General features: G+C 48.0%; 1 non-coding gene across 1 annotated transcript; it reads left to right on the top strand.

Moving 5' to 3' along the window:
* The first annotated feature begins 2,111 nt into the window (after positions 1-2,111).
* On the top strand, positions 2,112-2,183 carry trnac-gca (transfer RNA cysteine (anticodon GCA)). Its single transcript has one exon. It is a non-coding gene; the product is annotated as a tRNA-Cys (tRNA).
* Positions 2,184-16,041: the final 13,858 nt, after the last annotated feature.

The following is a 16,041-nucleotide window of genomic DNA, read 5'->3' as shown; positions in this document are numbered from 1 at the left end:
AGCATTTTACTGCAGATCAAGAGGTCCCCAGTTCAAATCTGGGTGCCCCCTTCATAGAAGCAACTTCCCGGCACTGGAGCGGCTTTTCAAGTAACTGCCGTTGCCCATCCTGCACAGGAAACACTGAAGGAGGGGTGTTTTGCTACCACAGCAAGGTTCCTTCTATGATGAACACCTCAAAGACTCAAAGATCCGTGGTGCATCGTGAGATGTTGCAAAACATGCACTGCAGCGCAGAAACGAGAGCATGAAAGCGTTGCACGTGCATACGGTCAGCGCGGATGCACTCTATGAGTGCATCTGCGCAATATCTTCCGTCCATCTGAACTCTACCACTCAGCCATTTCCAGTTCCGATGCAAATGCCATTGAAGTCAGACAGTCATTTTGGAGTTAGGTTCCACATACAAAACATCTGTGCTGCACGTAAACTGTTGAAAGGCACAGACAAAAGAGTTGTTTTCGACAATTGTCACTGTAGTGTGTGGAAAGTATAAACATGCACCGCAGTTTTCCGTTGCGGGTATAGCTCAGTGGTGGAGCATTTGACTGCATATCAAGAGGTCCACAGTTCAAATCTGGGTGCCCCCTTTTCCAAGCAACTTCCCGACACTGGAGCGGCTTTTCAAGTAACTGCCGTTGCCCCTCCTGCACAGGAAACACTGAAGGAGGGGTGTTTTGCTACCACAGCAAGGTTCCTTCTACGATGAACACCTCAAAGACACGAAGATCCGTGTTGCATCGTGAGATGTTGCGAAACATGCACTGCATCGCAGAAACGAGAGCATGAAAGCGTTGCACGTGCATACGGTCAGCGCGGATGCACTCTATGAGTGCATCTGCGCAATATCTTCCGTCCATCTGAACTCTACCACTCAGCCATTTCCATTTCCGATGCAAATGCCATTGAAGTCAGACAGTCATTTTGGAGTTAGGTTCCACATACAAAACATCTGTGCTGCACGTAAACTGATGAAAGGCGCAGACAAGAGAGTTGTTTTAGACAATTGTCATTGTAGTATGTGGAAAGTGTAAACATGCACCGCCCTTTTCTCGTGGGAGTCTAGCTCAGTGGTAGAGCATTTGACTGCAGATCCAGAGGTCCCCAGTTCAAATCTGGGTGCCCCCTTTATACAAGCAACTTCCCTGCACTGGAGCGGCTTTTCAAGTAACTGCCGTTGCCCATCCTGCACAGGAAACACTGAAGGAGGGGTGTTTTGCTACCACAGCAAGGTTCCTTCTTTGATGAACACCTCAAAGACACGAAGATCCGTGTTGCATCGTGAGATGTTGCAAAACATGCACTGCAGCGCCGAAACGAGAGCATGAAAGCATTGCACGTGCATACGGTCAGCGCCGAGGTCATCGGAGCAATATCTTCCGTCCATCTGGACTCTACCACTCAGCCATTTCCATTTCCGATGCAAATGCCATTGAAGTCAGACAGTCATTTTGGAGTTAGGTTCCACATACAAAACATCTGTGCTGCACGTAAACTGTTGAAAGGCGCAGACAAGAGAGTTGTTTTAGACAATTGTCACTGTAGTATGTGGAAAGTGTAAACATGCACCGCAGTTTTCTGTTGGGGGTATAGCTCAGTGGTAGAGCATTTTACTGCAGATCAAGAGGTCCCCAGTTCAAATCTGGGTGCCCCCTTCATAGATGCAACTTCCCGGCACTGGAGCGGCTTTTCAAGTAACTGCCGTTGCCCATCCTGCACAGGAAACACTGAAGGAGGGGTGTTTTGCTACCACAGCAAGGTTCCTTCTATGATGAACACCTCAAAGACACAAAGATCCGTGTTGCATCGTGAGATGTTGCAAAACATGCACTGCAGCCCCGAAACGAGAGCATGAAAGCGTTGCACGTACATACGGTCAGCGCGGATGCACTCGATGAGTGCATCTGCGCAATATCTTACGTCCACCACTCAGCCATTTCCAGTTCCGATGCAAATGCCATTGAAGTCAGACAGTCATTTTGGAGTTAGGTTCCACATACAAAACATCTGTGCTGCACGTAAACTGTTGAAAGGCGCAGACAAGAGAGTTGTTTTAGACAATTGTCACTGTAGTATGTGGAAAGTGTAAACATGCACCGCCGTTTTCTGGTGGGGGTATAGCTCAGTGGTAGAGCATTTGACTGCAGATCAAGAGGTCCCCAGTTCAAATCTGGGTGCCCCCTTCATAGAAGCAACTTCCCGGCACTGGAGCGGCTTTTCAAGTAACTGCCGTTGCCCATCCTGCACAGGAAACACTGAAGGAGGGGTGTTTTGCTACCACAGCAAGGTTCCTTCTTTGATGAACACCTCAAAGACACGAAGATCCGTGTTGCATCGTGAGATGTTGCAAAACATGCACTGCAGCGCCGAAACGAGAGCATGAAAGCATTGCACGTGCGTACGGTCAGCGCCGAGGTCATTGGAGCAATATCTTCCGTCCATCTGGACTCTACCACTCAGCCATTTCCATTTCCGATGCAAATGCCATTGAAGTCAGACAGTCATTTTGGAGTTAGGTTCCACATACAAAACATCTGTGCTGCACGTAAACTGTTGAAAGGCGCAGACAAGAGAGTTGTTTTCGACAATTGTCACTGTAGTATGTGGAAAGTGTAAACATGCACCGCAGTTTTCCGGTGGGGGTATAGCTCAGTGGTCGAGCATTTGACTGCAGATCGAGAGGTCCCCAGTTCAAATCTGGGTGCCCCCTTTATACAAGCAACTTCCCTGCACTGGAGCGGCTTTTCAAGTAACTGCCGTTGCCCATCCTGCACAGGAAACACTGAAGGAGGGGTGTTTTGCTACCACAGCAAGGTTCCTTCTTTGATGAACACCTCAAAGACACGAAGATCCGTGTTGCATCGTGAGATGTTGCAAAACATGCACTGCAGCGCCGAAACGAGAGCATGAAAGCATTGCACGTGCATACGGTCAGCGCCGTGGTCATCGGAGCAATATCTTCCGTCCATCTGGACTCTACCACTCAGCCATTTCCATTTCCGATGCAAATGCCATTGAAGTCAGACAGTCATTTTGGAGTTAGGTTCCACATACAAAACATCTGTGCTGCACGTAAACTGTTGAAAGGCGCAGACAAGAGAGTTGTTTTAGACAATTGTCACTGTAGTATGTGAAAAGTGTAAACATGCACCGCAGTTTTCTGTTGGGGGTATAGCTCAGTGGTAGAGCATTTTACTGCAGATCAAGAGGTCCCCAGTTCAAATCTGGGTGCCCCCTTCATAGAAGCAACTTCCCGGCACTGGAGCGGCTTTTCAAGTAACTGCCGTTGCCCATCCTGCACAGGAAACACTGAAGGAGGGGTGTTTTGCTACCACAGCAAGGTTCCTTCTATGATGAACACCTCAAAGACACAAAGATCCGTGTTGCATCGTGAGATGTTGCAAAACATGCACTGCAGCCCCGAAACGAGAGCATGAAAGCGTTGCACGTACATACGGTCAGCGCGGATGCACTCGATGAGTGCATCTGCGCAATATCTTACGTCCATCACTCAGCCATTTCCAGTTCCGATGCAAATGCCATTGAAGTCAGACAGTCATTTTGGAGTTAGGTTCCACATACAAAACATCTGTGCTGCACGTAAACTGTTGAAAGGCGCAGACAAGAGAGTTGTTTTAGACAATTGTCACTGTAGTATGTGGAAAGTGTAAACATGCACCGCAGTTTTCTGTTGGGGGTATAGCTCAGTGGTGGAGCATTTGACTGCAGATTAAGAGGTCCCCAGTTCAAATCTGGGTGCCCCCTTTATACAAGCAACTTCCCTGCACTGGAGCGGCTTTTCAAGTAACTGCCGTTGCCCATCCTGCACAGGAAACACTGAAGGAGGGGTGTTTTGCTACCACAGCAAGGTTCCTTCTATGATGAACACCTCAAAGACTCAAAGATCCGTGGTGCATCGTGAGATGTTGCAAAACATGCACTGCAGCGCAGAAACGAGAGCATGAAAGCGTTGCACGTGCATACGGTCAGCGCGGATGCACTCTATGAGTGCATCTGCGCAATATCTTCCGTCCATCACTCAGCCATTTCCATTTCCGATGCAAATGCCATTGAAGTCAGACAGTCATTTTGGAGTTAGGTTCCACATACAAAACATCTGTGCTGCACGTAAACTGTTGAAAGGCACAGACAAAAGAGTTGTTTTCGACAATTGTCACTGTAGTGTGTGGAAAGTATAAACATGCACCGCAGTTTTCCGTTGGGGGTATAGCTCAGTGGTGGAGCATTTGACTGCAGATCAAGAGGTCCCCAGTTCAAATCTGGGTGCCCCCTTTATACAAGCAACTTCCCTGCACTGGAGCGGCTTTTCAAGTAACTACCGTTGCCCATCCTGCACAGGAAACACTGAAGGAGGGGTGTTTTGCTACCACAGCAAGGTTCCTTCTATGATGAACACCTCAAAGACTCAAAGATCCGTGGTGCATCGTGAGATGTTGCAAAACATGCACTGCAGCGCAGAAACGAGAGCATGAAAGCGTTGCACGTGCATACGGTCAGCGCGGATGCACTCTATGAGTGCATCTGCGCAATATCTTCCGTCCATCTGAACTCTACCACTCAGCCATTTCCATTTCCGATGCAAATGCCATTGAAGTCAGACAGTCATTTTGGAGTTAGGTTCCACATACAAAACATCTGTGCTGCACGTAAACTGATGAAAGGCGCAGACAAGAGAGTTGTTTTAGACAATTGTCATTGTAGTATGTGGAAAGTGTAAACATGCACCGCCCTTTTCTCGTGGGAGTCTAGCTCAGTGGTAGAGCATTTGACTGCAGATCCAGAGGTCCCCAGTTCAAATCTGGGTGCCCCCTTTATACAAGCAACTTCCCTGCACTGGAGCGGCTTTTCAAGTAACTGCCGTTGCCCATCCTGCACAAGAAACACTGAAGGAGGGGTGTTTTGCTACCACAGCAAGGTTCCTTCTTTGATGAACACCTCAAAGACACGAAGATCCGTGTTGCATCGTGAGATGTTGCAAAACATGCACTGCAGCGCCGAAACGAGAGCATGAAAGCATTGCACGTGCATACGGTCAGCGCCGAGGTCATCGGAGCAATATCTTCCGTCCATCTGGACTCTACCACTCAGCCATTTCCATTTCCGATGCAAATGCCATTGAAGTCAGACAGTCATTTTGGAGTTAGGTTCCACATACAAAACATCTGTGCTGCACGTAAACTGTTGAAAGGCGCAGACAAGAGAGTTGTTTTAGACAATTGTCACTGTAGTATGTGGAAAGTGTAAACATGCACCGCAGTTTTCTGTTGGGGGTATAGCTCAGTGGTAGAGCATTTTACTGCAGATCAAGAGGTCCCCAGTTCAAATCTGGGTGCCCCCTTCATAGAAGCAACTTCCCGGCACTGGAGCGGCTTTTCAAGTAACTGCCGTTGCCCATCCTGCACAGGAAACACTGAAGGAGGGGTGTTTTGCTACCACAGCAAGGTTCCTTCTATGATGAACACCTCAAAGACACAAAGATCCGTGTTGCATCGTGAGATGTTGCAAAACATGCACTGCAGCCCCGAAACGAGAGCATGAAAGCGTTGCACGTACATACGGTCAGCGCGGATGCACTCGATGAGTGCATCTGCGCAATATCTTACGTCCATCACTCAGCCATTTCCAGTTCCGATGCAAATGCCATTGAAGTCAGACAGTCATTTTGGAGTTAGGTTCCACATACAAAACATCTGTGCTGCACGTAAACTGTTGAAAGGCGCAGACAAGAGAGTTGTTTTAGACAATTGTCACTGTAGTATGTGGAAAGTGTAAACATGCACCGCAGTTTTCTGTTGGGGGTATAGCTCAGTGGTAGAGCATTTTACTGCAGATCAAGAGGTCCCCAGTTCAAATCTGGGTGCCCCCTTTATACAAGCAACTTCCCTGCACTGGAGCGGCTTTTCAAGTAACTGCCGTTGCCCATCCTGCACAGGAAACACTGAAGGAGGGGTGTTTTGCTACCACAGCAAGGTTCCTTCTATGATGAACACCTCAAAGACTCAAAGATCCGTGGTGCATCGTGAGATGTTGCAAAACATGCACTGCAGCCCCGAAACGAGAGCATGAAAGCGTTGCACGTACATACGGTCAGCGCGGATGCACTCTATGAGTGCATTTGCGCAATATCTTCCGTCCATCTGAACTCTACCACTCAGCCATTTCCATTTCCGATGCAAATGCCATTGAAGTCAGACAGTCATTTTGGAGTTAGGTTCCACATACAAAACATCTGTGCTGCACGTAAACTGATGAAAGGCGCAGACAAGAGAGTTGTTTTAGACAATTGTCATTCTAGTATGTGGAAAGTGTAAACATGCACCGCCCTTTTCTCGTGGGAGTCTAGCTCAGTGGTAGAGCATTTGACTGCAGATCCAGAGGTCCCCAGTTCAAATCTGGGTGCCCCCTTTATACAAGCAACTTCCCTGCACTGGAGCGGCTTTTCAAGTAACTGCCGTTGCCCATCCTGCACAGGAAACACTGAAGGAGGGGTGTTTTGCTACCACAGCAAGGTTCCTTCTTTGATGAACACCTCAAAGACACGAAGATCCGTGTTGCATCGTGAGATGTTGCAAAACATGCACTGCAGCGCCGAAACGAGAGCATGAAAGCATTGCACGTGCATACGGTCAGCGCCGAGGTCATCGGAGCAATATCTTCCGTCCATCTGGACTCTACCACTCAGCCATTTCCATTTCCGATGCAAATGCCATTGAAGTCAGACAGTCATTTTGGAGTTAGGTTCCACATACAAAACATCTGTGCTGCACGTAAACTGTTGAAAGGCGCAGACAAGAGAGTTGTTTTAGACAATTGTCACTGTAGTATGTGGAAAGTGTAAACATGCACCGCAGTTTTCTGTTGGGGGTATAGCTCAGTGGTAGAGCATTTTACTGCAGATCAAGAGGTCCCCAGTTCAAATCTGGGTGCCCCCTTCATAGATGCAACTTCCCGGCACTGGAGCGGCTTTTCAAGTAACTGCCGTTGCCCATCCTGCACAGGAAACACTGAAGGAGGGGTGTTTTGCTACCACAGCAAGGTTCCTTCTATGATGAACACCTCAAAGACACAAAGATCCGTGTTGCATCGTGAGATGTTGCAAAACATGCACTGCAGCCCCGAAACGAGAGCATGAAAGCGTTGCACGTACATACGGTCAGCGCGGATGCACTCGATGAGTGCATCTGCGCAATATCTTACGTCCATCACTCAGCCATTTCCAGTTCCGATGCAAATGCCATTGAAGTCAGACAGTCATTTTGGAGTTAGGTTCCACATACAAAACATCTGTGCTGCACGTAAACTGTTGAAAGGCGCAGACAAGAGAGTTGTTTTAGACAATTGTCACTGTAGTATGTGGAAAGTGTAAACATGCACCGCAGTTTTCTGTTGGGGGTATAGCTCAGTGGTGGAGCATTTGACTGCAGATCAAGAGGTCCCCAGTTCAAATCTGGGTGCCCCCTTTATACAAGCAACTTCCCTGCACTGGAGCGGCTTTTCAAGTAACTGCCGTTGCCCATCCTGCACAGGAAACACTGAAGGAGGGGTGTTTTGCTACCACAGCAAGGTTCCTTCTATGATGAACACCTCAAAGACTCAAAGATCCGTGGTGCATCGTGAGATGTTGCAAAACATGCACTGCAGCGCAGAAACGAGAGCATGAAAGCGTTGCACGTGCATACGGTCAGCGCGGATGCACTCTATGAGTGCATCTGCGCAATATCTTCCGTCCATCACTCAGCCATTTCCATTTCCGATGCAAATGCCATTGAAGTCAGACAGTCATTTTGGAGTTAGGTTCCACATACAAAACATCTGTGCTGCACGTAAACTGTTGAAAGGCACAGACAAAAGAGTTGTTTTCGACAATTGTCACTGTAGTGTGTGGAAAGTATAAACATGCACCGCAGTTTTCCGTTGGGGGTATAGCTCAGTGGTGGAGCATTTGACTGCAGATCAAGAGGTCCCCAGTTCAAATCTGGGTGCCCCCTTTATACAAGCAACTTCCCTGCACTGGAGCGGCTTTTCAAGTAACTACCGTTGCCCATCCTGCACAGGAAACACTGAAGGAGGGGTGTTTTGCTACCACAGCAAGGTTCCTTCTATGATGAACACCTCAAAGACTCAAAGATCCGTGGTGCATCGTGAGATGTTGCAAAACATGCACTGCAGCGCAGAAACGAGAGCATGAAAGCGTTGCACGTGCATACGGTCAGCGCGGATGCACTCTATGAGTGCATCTGCGCAATATCTTCCGTCCATCTGAACTCTACCACTCAGCCATTTCCATTTCCGATGCAAATGCCATTGAAGTCAGACAGTCATTTTGGAGTTAGGTTCCACATACAAAACATCTGTGCTGCACGTAAACTGATGAAAGGCGCAGACAAGAGAGTTGTTTTAGACAATTGTCATTGTAGTATGTGGAAAGTGTAAACATGCACCGCCCTTTTCTCGTGGGAGTCTAGCTCAGTGGTAGAGCATTTGACTGCAGATCCAGAGGTCCCCAGTTCAAATCTGGGTGCCCCCTTTATACAAGCAACTTCCCTGCACTGGAGCGGCTTTTCAAGTAACTGCCGTTGCCCATCCTGCACAAGAAACACTGAAGGAGGGGTGTTTTGCTACCACAGCAAGGTTCCTTCTTTGATGAACACCTCAAAGACACGAAGATCCGTGTTGCATCGTGAGATGTTGCAAAACATGCACTGCAGCGCCGAAACGAGAGCATGAAAGCATTGCACGTGCATACGGTCAGCGCCGAGGTCATCGGAGCAATATCTTCCGTCCATCTGGACTCTACCACTCAGCCATTTCCATTTCCGATGCAAATGCCATTGAAGTCAGACAGTCATTTTGGAGTTAGGTTCCACATACAAAACATCTGTGCTGCACGTAAACTGTTGAAAGGCGCAGACAAGAGAGTTGTTTTAGACAATTGTCACTGTAGTATGTGGAAAGTGTAAACATGCACCGCAGTTTTCTGTTGGGGGTATAGCTCAGTGGTAGAGCATTTTACTGCAGATCAAGAGGTCCCCAGTTCAAATCTGGGTGCCCCCTTCATAGAAGCAACTTCCCGGCACTGGAGCGGCTTTTCAAGTAACTGCCGTTGCCCATCCTGCACAGGAAACACTGAAGGAGGGGTGTTTTGCTACCACAGCAAGGTTCCTTCTATGATGAACACCTCAAAGACACAAAGATCCGTGTTGCATCGTGAGATGTTGCAAAACATGCACTGCAGCCCCGAAACGAGAGCATGAAAGCGTTGCACGTACATACGGTCAGCGCGGATGCACTCGATGAGTGCATCTGCGCAATATCTTACGTCCATCACTCAGCCATTTCCAGTTCCGATGCAAATGCCATTGAAGTCAGACAGTCATTTTGGAGTTAGGTTCCACATACAAAACATCTGTGCTGCACGTAAACTGTTGAAAGGCGCAGACAAGAGAGTTGTTTTAGACAATTGTCACTGTAGTATGTGGAAAGTGTAAACATGCACCGCAGTTTTCTGTTGGTGGTATAGCTCAGTGGTAGAGCATTTTACTGCAGATCAAGAGGTCCCCAGTTCAAATCTGGGTGCCCCCTTTATACAAGCAACTTCCCTGCACTGGAGCGGCTTTTCAAGTAACTGCCGTTGCCCATCCTGCACAGGAAACACTGAAGGAGGGGTGTTTTGCTACCACAGCAAGGTTCCTTCTATGATGAACACCTCAAAGACTCAAAGATCCGTGGTGCATCGTGAGATGTTGCAAAACATGCACTGCAGCCCCGAAACGAGAGCATGAAAGCGTTGCACGTACATACGGTCAGCGCGGATGCACTCTATGAGTGCATTTGCGCAATATCTTCCGTCCATCTGAACTCTACCACTCAGCCATTTCCATTTCCGATGCAAATGCCATTGAAGTCAGACAGTCATTTTGGAGTTAGGTTCCACATACAAAACATCTGTGCTGCACGTAAACTGATGAAAGGCGCAGACAAGAGAGTTGTTTTAGACAATTGTCATTGTAGTATGTGGAAAGTGTAAACATGCACCGCCCTTTTCTCGTGGGAGTCTAGCTCAGTGGTAGAGCATTTGACTGCAGATCCAGAGGTCCCCAGTTCAAATCTGGGTGCCCCCTTTATACAAGCAACTTCCCTGCACTGGAGCGGCTTTTCAAGTAACTGCCGTTGCCCATCCTGCACAGGAAACACTGAAGGAGGGGTGTTTTGCTACCACAGCAAGGTTCCTTCTTTGATGAACACCTCAAAGACACGAAGATCCGTGTTGCATCGTGAGATGTTGCAAAACATGCACTGCAGCGCCGAAACGAGAGCATGAAAGCATTGCACGTGCATACGGTCAGCGCCGAGGTCATCGGAGCAATATCTTCCGTCCATCTGGACTCTACCACTCAGCCATTTCCATTTCCGATGCAAATGCCATTGAAGTCAGACAGTCATTTTGGAGTTAGGTTCCACATACAAAACATCTGTGCTGCACGTAAACTGTTGAAAGGCGCAGACAAGAGAGTTGTTTTAGACAATTGTCACTGTAGTATGTGAAAAGTGTAAACATGCACCGCAGTTTTCTGTTGGGGGTATAGCTCAGTGGTAGAGCATTTTACTGCAGATCAAGAGGTCCCCAGTTCAAATCTGGGTGCCCCCTTCATAGAAGCAACTTCCCGGCACTGGAGCGGCTTTTCAAGTAACTGCCGTTGCCCATCCTGCACAGGAAACACTGAAGGAGGGGTGTTTTGCTACCACAGCAAGGTTCCTTCTATGATGAACACCTCAAAGACACAAAGATCCGTGTTGCATCGTGAGATGTTGCAAAACATGCACTGCAGCCCCGAAACGAGAGCATGAAAGCGTTGCACGTACATACGGTCAGCGCGGATGCACTCGATGAGTGCATCTGCGCAATATCTTACGTCCATCACTCAGCCATTTCCAGTTCCGATGCAAATGCCATTGAAGTCAGACAGTCATTTTGGAGTTAGGTTCCACATACAAAACATCTGTGCTGCACGTAAACTGTTGAAAGGCGCAGACAAGAGAGTTGTTTTAGACAATTGTCACTGTAGTATGTGGAAAGTGTAAACATGCACCGCAGTTTTCTGTTGGGGGTATAGCTCAGTGGTGGAGCATTTGACTGCAGATCAAGAGGTCCCCAGTTCAAATCTGGGTGCCCCCTTTATACAAGCAACTTCCCTGCACTGGAGCGGCTTTTCAAGTAACTGCCGTTGCCCATCCTGCACAGGAAACACTGAAGGAGGGGTGTTTTGCTACCACAGCAAGGTTCCTTCTATGATGAACACCTCAAAGACTCAAAGATCCGTGGTGCATCGTGAGATGTTGCAAAACATGCACTGCAGCGCAGAAACGAGAGCATGAAAGCGTTGCACGTGCATACGGTCAGCGCGGATGCACTCTATGAGTGCATCTGCGCAATATCTTCCGTCCATCACTCAGCCATTTCCATTTCCGATGCAAATGCCATTGAAGTCAGACAGTCATTTTGGAGTTAGGTTCCACATACAAAACATCTGTGCTGCACGTAAACTGTTGAAAGGCACAGACAAAAGAGTTGTTTTCGACAATTGTCACTGTAGTGTGTGGAAAGTATAAACATGCACCGCAGTTTTCCGTTGGGGGTATAGCTCAGTGGTGGAGCATTTGACTGCAGATCAAGAGGTCCCCAGTTCAAATCTGGGTGCCCCCTTTATACAAGCAACTTCCCTGCACTGGAGCGGCTTTTCAAGTAACTACCGTTGCCCATCCTGCACAGGAAACACTGAAGGAGGGGTGTTTTGCTACCACAGCAAGGTTCCTTCTATGATGAACACCTCAAAGACTCAAAGATCCGTGGTGCATCGTGAGATGTTGCAAAACATGCACTGCAGCGCAGAAACGAGAGCATGAAAGCGTTGCACGTGCATACGGTCAGCGCGGATGCACTCTATGAGTGCATCTGCGCAATATCTTCCGTCCATCTGAACTCTACCACTCAGCCATTTCCATTTCCGATGCAAATGCCATTGAAGTCAGACAGTCATTTTGGAGTTAGGTTCCACATACAAAACATCTGTGCTGCACGTAAACTGATGAAAGGCGCAGACAAGAGAGTTGTTTTAGACAATTGTCATTGTAGTATGTGGAAAGTGTAAACATGCACCGCCCTTTTCTCGTGGGAGTCTAGCTCAGTGGTAGAGCATTTGACTGCAGATCCAGAGGTCCCCAGTTCAAATCTGGGTGCCCCCTTTATACAAGCAACTTCCCTGCACTGGAGCGGCTTTTCAAGTAACTGCCGTTGCCCATCCTGCACAAGAAACACTGAAGGAGGGGTGTTTTGCTACCACAGCAAGGTTCCTTCTTTGATGAACACCTCAAAGACACGAAGATCCGTGTTGCATCGTGAGATGTTGCAAAACATGCACTGCAGCGCCGAAACGAGAGCATGAAAGCATTGCACGTGCATACGGTCAGCGCCGAGGTCATCGGAGCAATATCTTCCGTCCATCTGGACTCTACCACTCAGCCATTTCCATTTCCGATGCAAATGCCATTGAAGTCAGACAGTCATTTTGGAGTTAGGTTCCACATACAAAACATCTGTGCTGCACGTAAACTGTTGAAAGGCGCAGACAAGAGAGTTGTTTTAGACAATTGTCACTGTAGTATGTGGAAAGTGTAAACATGCACCGCAGTTTTCTGTTGGGGGTATAGCTCAGTGGTAGAGCATTTTACTGCAGATCAAGAGGTCCCCAGTTCAAATCTGGGTGCCCCCTTCATAGAAGCAACTTCCCGGCACTGGAGCGGCTTTTCAAGTAACTGCCGTTGCCCATCCTGCACAGGAAACACTGAAGGAGGGGTGTTTTGCTACCACAGCAAGGTTCCTTCTATGATGAACACCTCAAAGACACAAAGATCCGTGTTGCATCGTGAGATGTTGCAAAACATGCACTGCAGCCCCGAAACGAGAGCATGAAAGCGTTGCACGTACATACGGTCAGCGCGGATGCACTCGATGAGTGCATCTGCGCAATATCTTACGTCCATCACTCAGCCATTTCCAGTTCCGATGCAAATGCCATTGAAGTCAGACAGTCATTTTGGAGTTAGGTTCCACATACAAAACATCTGTGCTGCACGTAAACTGATGAAAGGCGCAGACAAGAGAGTTGTTTTAGACAATTGTCATTGTAGTATGTGGAAAGTGTAAACATGCACCGCCCTTTTCTCGTGGGAGTCTAGCTCAGTGGTAGAGCATTTGACTGCAGATCCAGAGGTCCCCAGTTCAAATCTGGGTGCCCCCTTTATACAAGCAACTTCCCTGCACTGGAGCGGCTTTTCAAGTAACTGCCGTTGCCCATCCTGCACAGGAAACACTGAAGGAGGGGTGTTTTGCTACCACAGCAAGGTTCCTTCTATGATGAACACCTCAAAGACACGAAGATCCGTGTTGCATCGTGAGATGTTGCGAAACATGCACTGCATCGCAGAAACGAGAGCATGAAAGCGTTGCACGTGCATACGGTCAGCGCGGATGCACTCTATGAGTGCATCTGCGCAATATCTTCCGTCCATCTGAACTCTACCACTCAGCCATTTCCATTTCCGATGCAAATGCCATTGAAGTCAGACAGTCATTTTGGAGTTAGGTTCCACATACAAAACATCTGTGCTGCACGTAAACTGATGAAAGGCGCAGACAAGAGAGTTGTTTTAGACAATTGTCATTGTAGTATGTGGAAAGTGTAAACATGCACCGCCCTTTTCTCGTGGGAGTCTAGCTCAGTGGTAGAGCATTTGACTGCAGATCCAGAGGTCCCCAGTTCAAATCTGGGTGCCCCCTTTATACAAGCAACTTCCCTGCACTGGAGCGGCTTTTCAAGTAACTGCCGTTGCCCATCCTGCACAGGAAACACTGAAGGAGGGGTGTTTTGCTACCACAGCAAGGTTCCTTCTTTGATGAACACCTCAAAGACACGAAGATCCGTGTTGCATCGTGAGATGTTGCAAAACATGCACTGCAGCGCCGAAACGAGAGCATGAAAGCATTGCACGTGCATACGGTCAGCGCCGAGGTCATCGGAGCAATATCTTCCGTCCATCTGGACTCTACCACTCAGCCATTTCCATTTCCGATGCAAATGCCATTGAAGTCAGACAGTCATTTTGGAGTTAGGTTCCACATACAAAACATCTGTGCTGCACGTAAACTGTTGAAAGGCGCAGACAAGAGAGTTGTTTTAGACAATTGTCACTGTAGTATGTGAAAAGTGTAAACATGCACCGCAGTTTTCTGTTGGGGGTATAGCTCAGTGGTGGAGCATTTTACTGCAGATCAAGAGGTCCCCAGTTCAAATCTGGGTGCCCCCTTCATAGAAGCAACTTCCCGGCACTGGAGCGGCTTTTCAAGTAACTGCCGTTGCCCATCCTGCACAGGAAACACTGAAGGAGGGGTGTTTTGCTACCACAGCAAGGTTCCTTCTATGATGAACACCTCAAAGACACAAAGATCCGTGTTGCATCGTGAGATGTTGCAAAACATGCACTGCAGCCCCGAAACGAGAGCATGAAAGCGTTGCACGTACATACGGTCAGCGCGGATGCACTCGATGAGTGCATCTGCGCAATATCTTACGTCCATCACTCAGCCATTTCCAGTTCCGATGCAAATGCCATTGAAGTCAGACAGTCATTTTGGAGTTAGGTTCCACATACAAAACATCTGTGCTGCACGTAAACTGTTGAAAGGCGCAGACAAGAGAGTTGTTTTAGACAATTGTCACTGTAGTATGTGGAAAGTGTAAACATGCACCGCAGTTTTCTGTTGGGGGTATAGCTCAGTGGTGGAGCATTTGACTGCAGATCAAGAGGTCCCCAGTTCAAATCTGGGTGCCCCCTTTATACAAGCAACTTCCCTGCACTGGAGCAGCTTTTCAAGTAACTGCCGTTGCCCATCCTGCACAGGAAACACTGAAGGAGGGGTGTTTTGCTACCACAGCAAGGTTCCTTCTATGATGAACACCTCAAAGACTCAAAGATCCGTGGTGCATCGTGAGATGTTGCAAAACATGCACTGCAGCGCAGAAACGAGAGCATGAAAGCGTTGCACGTGCATACGGTCAGCGCGGATGCACTCTATGAGTGCATCTGCGCAATATCTTCCGTCCATCACTCAGCCATTTCCATTTCCGATGCAAATGCCATTGAAGTCAGACAGTCATTTTGGAGTTAGGTTCCACATACAAAACATCTGTGCTGCACGTAAACTGTTGAAAGGCACAGACAAAAGAGTTGTTTTCGACAATTGTCACTGTAGTGTGTGGAAAGTATAAACATGCACCGCAGTTTTCCGTTGGGGGTATAGCTCAGTGGTGGAGCATTTGACTGCAGATCAAGAGGTCCCCAGTTCAAATCTGGGTGCCCCCTTTATACAAGCAACTTCCCTGCACTGGAGCGGCTTTTCAAGTAACTACCGTTGCCCATCCTGCACAGGAAACACTGAAGGAGGGGTGTTTTGCTACCACAGCAAGGTTCCTTCTATGATGAACACCTCAAAGACTCAAAGATCCGTGGTGCATCGTGAGATGTTGCAAAACATGCACTGCAGCGCAGAAACGAGAGCATGAAAGCGTTGCACGTGCATACGGTCAGCGCGGATGCACTCTATGAGTGCATCTGCGCAATATCTTCCGTCCATCTGAACTCTACCACTCAGCCATTTCCATTTCCGATGCAAATGCCATTGAAGTCAGACAGTCATTTTGGAGTTAGGTTCCACATACAAAACATCTGTGCTGCACGTAAACTGATGAAAGGCGCAGACAAGAGAGTTGTTTTAGACAATTGTCATTGTAGTATGTGGAAAGTGTAAACATGCACCGCCCTTTTCTCGTGGGAGTCTAGCTCAGTGGTAGAGCATTTGACTGCAGATCCAGAGGTCCCCAGTTCAAATCTGGGTGCCCCCTTTATACAAGCAACTTCCCTGCACTGGAGCGGCTTTTCAAGTAACTGCCGTTGCCCATCCTG

Source organism: Chiloscyllium punctatum, chromosome 42 (assembly GCF_047496795.1).
Source record: "Chiloscyllium punctatum isolate Juve2018m chromosome 42, sChiPun1.3, whole genome shotgun sequence".
NCBI classification, from domain to species: domain Eukaryota; kingdom Metazoa; phylum Chordata; class Chondrichthyes; order Orectolobiformes; family Hemiscylliidae; genus Chiloscyllium; species Chiloscyllium punctatum.
Note: the sequence above shows the minus strand (reverse complement) of the source record. Positions and strands in the feature narration are given on the sequence as shown.